The following is a 7,387-nucleotide window of genomic DNA, read 5'->3' as shown; positions in this document are numbered from 1 at the left end:
AAAAAGTTATATGTCTGTTTGGCCACTTGCACTGGCAGGCTGCCCTTTAACCCAAGAACGTGTAGGACAATCTTTTGCGAACTGAAATTCTTTTTGAGTTTTATCTTTACCTGGCTTTGTCCGAGTTGCTTGTGCCCTTCTGGACACTGACACGGGAAGGCAGGGGAGGACAACAGTGACGGCTTATGGTTAGAGCTTTAGTGCAAAGCATGAGGCAAAGCTGGATGCTTCTGGTCGTCATCCAGAAGATGAGGATCCATACTCACATGGGCAGTTCAGAAAGCAGAGTCAGGAAGCAGCATTTGTCTTCAAATATCAGGAAGAGGCTGCAGCCAGGAACTACTATCAGAGGAGCAATCTAATATTGAAGGAAGGTTCATAAGACCAGGTGTTCCAGCACTGAAAACCAATCAATACCAGAATGAAAAGCTGCCAGTTATCTTGGCTTTTCTGTCCCATTTTGTACATGCTTGTTTTGGTTTATCTTCACAAAACAAAATTAGATTTCAATAGCAATAGCAGCAGCTGCAGTCCCTGTAACTTTTCCTTTTTGCCCATCAAATAGGGCAACCACAGCCCTCTAAAAGGCAACTAAAAAGAAAGCATATAATTAATGCTTAATACTTTCAGTTGCTAGTGCTTTCATTTCACCCCTTCACTGTCTGTGCCTTTGATAAAGAGAACAAAAGATTTTTAATGGTAGTCGACAGTAAGCAGGCTTCAGTACCAGAACTGACAGATTATATGCAACTATTCAATTTCATATTGTGACAGAGCTGTGTTAACACTTTTAATTCTCAAAGTCTGCACACTGCATCAAAATGACTTCAACATCTCTAAAGGACAAATATATTCTCTGCCAGTACTGAAGGGAATTTTGGTCTGTGGACTTCAGTAATATTCTGACTGTATCTATCTGACTATCACCAAACTTTTTAAGTGCTTTGCCACCTAATAGGCTCTGCAGTCTTGTGCTCCTATGCTCCTCACACAAGAGTAGCCCTGTTCCAGCTGGGAAGCCTAAGCATGTAAGGTAGGCAAGACTTGTGGGGAAAGATGACATCTTCTACCAAAAGAATGGACACAGCTGGAATAGCTGAGTGCCACAACTGAATCTAGAAAAGTCTGTGTGCTGATATGAGGAAATGTACACTGAGAGAGGCAACTCAACCTGTAAGAAAAGCTGAATGCCCATCAATAGGCTTTAGAGTGATGTCCTGTACCCTTCTAACCTACACAGAGAAGAACTTTTAATCTTGGAGCTATGCACTTAAGTTCTCTTCATGATATGGAGAAAAAGTCTAGGTTGGTCTCCCACATCCCAAGAGTGTGTTCAACCCATTGAAACAATATCTTCAGCCTTGTGTTGACTTGGCAGTTGTGGTCAAGAATGTTCACCAAGTCATCACATGAACACCATAGAAGAAATGCCTGGTCTCTGGATGCCAAAAAGGTGGGAGCTTCTGAGCCCTGTAAAAATTAAGACACATTTCAACCTGCCCAGAAACAGGCATTAAAGTATCCAGGAGACATTTATTGTAGAAAATCTTGTGCTTAATAATCTTGTGGCTATGATGGCAACTTTGCAGCAACATTAAGAAAAGAAGTCATCATAGGCCTCCTGATCTTGAACCTTAACCATAAAGCAGTTTCGCTGTTTTTAAATATCTCTTTGCAAAATATTGAAATAAATAGAGAACAGTATTGTTCAAAGATTAATTTGCCGCTGAGATTGTTTATGCAAACTATATCTTCTGTTGAGTACTTTAATGTTTTAGTGAGTCATATTGCAATTACATTTTTCCCCTTAGTTAGATGACAGTAATTAGCTATGCTACAGGAAATTGCCTAAATGGAAAATTTTATGTAGGCTTCCTACAAATTTATAGAATATATCATGGAAATGGTTTTCCTATGCGGCTGAGAGATATGTCTTCTCCTTCACCCCAGTTTTACACTGTTTTAAATCTATTGACTTCGGGAGAGTTATGCATGATTTACCCAAAAATGGCTTTTATCTCCAAATGAGAACAGAATCGGGTTTCTGATTCTGTATCAGAATCAGTAATGAGGCACCACATTGCTGTCTTTGCTCTTTAAAAAAAATGTTAACACAGTCGCTTATGACTCAGTGGAATAAAAGCATTAGCAAACATAGTCTGATCTACCACCTCTACCTGGGATCCTGAGATCTCATCTGTTTAGTCCATTGAGGATCATCTTTTGCATCTACTTGTCCTAGACTTTTACATAGAGCTGTTAAAGTATTTTGCTTACATCTTCATTTTTATTTGTGGTCACAAACATACAAACACACATATATACATTTCTAAACACATCCTTGAAAGGACAAGAGAAAACACACACTTTAGTGCTGCCTTCACTGCTGTTCTGGCCCCACACTTGTATGCGTTTAGTACATATATTTTAAAGTTATTGCTCTTTATATTTTATTTTAGGTCAAAATGCTTACATTCTGTTAAAAAATTGCTAGAGTTTGAAGAACATAGACTTATGCTACTAGCAATCACATTTCAGCATACAAATGTTTCACTGTCTGAATGGTAAAAAGGTCCCAAATGGTCAGAATAGTGAGGTTCTACTGTATATGATCATTTAAAGACACTTCATGGGATTTCATTTTATTTAAAGCTAAGTATTGTTGTTCTTATTTTAATAAAGGCCTTCTAATGCTTATAATCTTGTCATGCAAAATCTAAATTTGACTCTACTAAAGTAGAATATAATGTCTGTATGATGTGTGTCTCTCAACAAGGATAGTGGCCCTTATGCATTACTGTTTTCTGAGAAAGAAATGAAAACATATAGATTATGGAGTGCAATATTTTAAGATTTTCAGTATTATCTTGCACTGAAAAGAACGTAAACAATGAAGTTACCATTTTTATGATCCACAGATGTGCTTTGAGCCTTGTTTAGTATATCTGACTTTACTAATTGCATTCCTTCTGCAATGCTTGTTATATAAAGGTTTTTCTATGTTCAATACAAGGCCATGGGGTTTGATAAAGTTAATCCTAGTGTGAGAGCACAATTTCTAATTAATCTTTAGGACTGTGTCTTTTTACAGTGTCTTTTTACAGGTTACCCTGCAGTTCATTAAAATGTTGATGTTTCTTGTTCTGGAATAATTAAACTTGTTCAGTGGGAAGTAACTCTAAATTCTGCCTGGACAGAGGCATGAGAAATAGCCAGACACTCGTCATAAATATATATGCCAGACCCTATCTGCAAGGAGACGCATAGTCTACTTAGCATTTTGATCATTTTTTACTGGGCTCCATAAATACATATATTTAAAGAAACTCTATTTCTATGTGCTGCTTAAAATTATTTTCTGGGTTACTTTTGTTTACACACAATGTTATCTGTGTTTCTGCCTATATTGTAATTAATTTTGAGGGACTAACAATATTAAACTTAGTGCATTTAAAAGCAGAGAGTCTAAAAGGAGAAAAACAACATTTTTTAAATGATGAAATTATGTTATTTGTAGACTACTCCTGAAAGAGCATATAGACCTCTAAATGTCTGGTTTGCTGGGTGCAAAGCATCCATCTATTTCTATGTTGTGTAGCCCAAGTATGATACTGTAGCTTGGCAAGAGATTAAATGATTTATGAGAAGAAAATGATTCAATGAAAGCAGACCTATAAACATAACCCCGCCGCTGAAAACAATAGTGATACTGATCAGTGAATTGCAGCAGAAATTGTGAGTACACTGAAAAGATGAAGTGCTTTTTTCTCTTGGGAGAATAGGTTTCTTAAAACAACAGTGACTATTCCAACAGTGGATAGCGGGCGTAGAATTGCCTTGTTTAGATCTTAGCTAGGCTGGAGTGTTACCCATCTCATATCACGTATTGTTTTAATAATGGGGGTGTGGGGGGGGGGGAGATTACGTGGGAGAAAGAAAGAAACCTTTATGTGGCTTTTTTTTGTAGTAAGTAGCATCTGTTTGAACAAATCATGATTTTGGAATACTACAATTAGCACTAACAGAAAGATACTGATATGCCAAATTAAGCAGGGTTGGTAGCGGTGTCAGTGAATGTAACTACATGGTACTTTCAAGATTAAGATCCAAACTTTGTTGGCTGTAGTTTTGCCAAACTTTAAATGCTGTGCTGAAAATTTTCCTGCTGGCTGCCTGATTCACACAGGATTTTCCCTTTCCCTGCTACACCCCCTTTTCTTTCAAGTCAGCTGTTTCTGAGAAAGAGACAAAAAGAAAAGATGTTGTTCTGCTAAGTTAAAAAGAATTTTGGCAAACGTTTCTTCTGACCAGCTCTTGCATCCCTAAGTTTTGAGTAGGGCTTAGAATTCGACAGTGAGCAGTATTTGTGGCCAGAAAGGCCTTATGCAATGCAATGCCACTCCGGATTGGTCATACTTCTGAAAGGGCCCAGTTAGTACCTGCTCAGCAGAAACTTGGAGAGCCAAAAGATCATAGAATCATAGAATCATAGAATGGTTTGGGTTGGAAGGCACCTCAAAGATTGTCTAGTTCCAACCCCCTTGCCATGTACAGGGACACCCTTCACTAGACCAGGTTGCCCAAAGCCCCATCCAACCTGGCCTTCAACACTTCCAGGGAGGGGGCATCCACAACCTCTCTGGGCAACCTGTTCCAGTGCCTCACCACCCTCACAGTGAAGAATTTCTTTCTAACATCTAATCTAAATCGACCCTCCTTCAGCCTAAACCCATTACCCCTTGTCCTGTCACTACACTCCCTGATAAACAGTCCCTCACCATCTTTCCTGTAGGCCCCTTCAGGTACTGGAAGGCCGCAATTAGATCTCCCCGGAGCCTTCTTTTCTCCAGGCTGAACAATCCCAACTCTCTCAGCGTGTCCTCATAGGAGAGGTGCTCCAACCCTCTGATCAACATGTCTTTCCTGTACTGGGGCCCCCAGAGCTGGACGCAGTACGCCAAGTGGGGTCTCAAAAGAGGGAGTAGAGGGGCAGAATCACCTCCCTCGACCTGCTGGTCACACCTCTTTTGATGCAGCCCAGGACATGGTTAGCTTTCTGGGCTGCAAGCTGTGAGAAACCAGACTGTAAGAACTTTTGTTTCAAAGAGTGCTTTGCTCAAGCAGGAAACCCCTCCAGCTACTGAGCGTGATAAGGACAATAAGGACGATTGCCGGGTCATAAGGATGATTGCCGGGTTGTAGAGACTTTCAACCTGCGAAAAACGCCTTGCCGGGTCATGTGCCACAGTCGCATGAAGAACTGCTGGAACTGCAAAAGTGTGTACGCATGTGCAGGAACGCGGAGCCGTGTCGTATGTGCCATTGTGAAGACCGCCACCAGTATAAAAGGGGACTGCCAAGATGAGGGTGGTGCGCCTTCACCCACCGCCACAGAACAAGAGATTGGGACTCTCCCGAGACAGACCCCCGAGACGCTGTGGACCTGCACCTTCATCCCTGAGACACTGTGGACCTGCGCTTTCGTCCGCCATTGCAGAACAAGAGATTTGGACCCCCCCACACCGAGACATCGTGGATCCGTGGCGGTGACTATTCTTGTGATTCTGTCCTGGAGTCTTGCTTGGTTTTCTGCCTTTCTTTTCTACCCTGTCCTATCACTCTTATCGGTTACCTTTACCTTTTCTTTTCTTTACTCTTTTCATAATAAAACTGTTTCTGGTACACAGCATTTGACCTCGTTTGTGTCTTAATCTTGCTCTTGGGATTGTATCAAAACCTCCCTGACATTGGATCGGGACACAAGTGCAGACTGCTGGCTCACGCTGGGCTTCTCATCAATCAACACCCCCAAGTCCTTCTTCTCAGGGCTGCTTTCAATCCATTCCTCACCCAGCCTATAGCCGTGCTTGGCATTGCACTGACCCACGTGCAGGACCTTCCACTTGGCCTTGTTGAACTTCATGCGGTTTGCACGGGCCCACCTCTCCAGCCTGTCAAGATCCTTCTGGATGGCATCCCTTCCCTCCAGCGTGTCGACCACACCACGCAGCTCGGTGTCGTCAGCAAACTTGCTGAGGGTGCGCTCGATCCCACTGTCCACGTCGCTGACAAAGATGTTAAACGGTGCCAGACCCCTGAGGAACGCCGCTCATCACTGTTCTCCGCTTGGACATTGAGCTGTTCACCACAACTCTTTGAGTGCGACCATCCAGCCAATTCCTTATGCCCCGAGTGGTCCATCCATGGAATCCATGTCTCTCCAATTTAGAGACAAGGATGTCGTGTGGGACAGTGTCAAATGCCTTGCACAAGTCCAGGTAGATGACATCAGTTGCCCTTCCCTTATCCACCAATGCTGTAACCCCATTATAGAAGGCCACCAAATTTGTCAGGCACGATTTGCCCTTAGTGAAGCCATGTTGGCTGTCACCAATCGCCTCCTTATTTTCCATGTGCCTGAGATGTCAATATAGTCTACACAAATCCTGTCTGATCAGAGTCCATAAGCACCTAAGTTTTCCTGTAAGATTCTCTTGTTCCTGATTTTCTGCTATTGCATATTTTCTGCCTGAGAGAACTGGGACCCACGTCCTGCCTAAGACCACACAAGATACACAGACTAAGCATCATCAACCATGGAGCTGCATGGTCTAGTCTCTGCTCCTGAACTTGTTTGCACATTTTTACAGACAGCCTGCAGCACAGACATCCACAGAATCCTTCCTTGCTGTGCTCCAGGACTGGCTACCCACCAGGAAAGCACTCTAAAAATTTGACGTAATGTTGCGTTACTGCTCCATGTCCCACCAGTAATAACAGGCAGTGTGGGGGAGGAAGAGAAGATAACTTAGCTCTATACCTTCCCTTCCTCTCCCGCTGCTCAGTCCCTGCAGCCCCAGTGCTGGGAGTGTGGAGGAGGGACTCAGCTTCATGAGACAAGAAGAGAGCAGTCAAGCAGGTAAAGAGAGGCAGTATTTTTAGGCTAGGGAAGTGAGAATGTGATGGACTAGGCAGGAACACAGAAAGAAGGCAGAGAAGTAGTGGTGCTGCTTGTCAAAAAAGGGCTGGGAGCCCCAGCGCTACAGTATCACGTTTCCTCTTGATCACGCGCCTTCTGGTCCCACAGATTTTGAACAGCTTTTATGTGAGGTCAAACTTCAGCGGGGCTGGAGTGAGCACGGGGGCTGAGAAAGGCTGGTGGAAGAGCAAGAGGCTCCAGCACGGGTCTCAACTGTGCCCTATTTCCTTTCACTCTAAGAGGCAGAATAGCACCACAGAACTTTTCGGAAACGATTTTGTCATGTCTGAATTCAGGGCCGTGCATGCTTTATATGTCTGAGAGTGAGGAGCTGGTTGGGGAATACTTCCCGGAGCTAGCTTCTCCCCTCATGGGAAGCAGCAGCTCTGGGGACAGACAGTAGGAGAC

This window comes from Balearica regulorum, chromosome 1 (genome assembly GCF_011004875.1).
Source record: "Balearica regulorum gibbericeps isolate bBalReg1 chromosome 1, bBalReg1.pri, whole genome shotgun sequence".
NCBI classification, from domain to species: Eukaryota; Metazoa; Chordata; class Aves; order Gruiformes; family Gruidae; genus Balearica; species Balearica regulorum.
The sequence above is the reverse complement of the archived record's forward strand: the minus strand, read 5'-3'. Positions refer to the sequence as shown.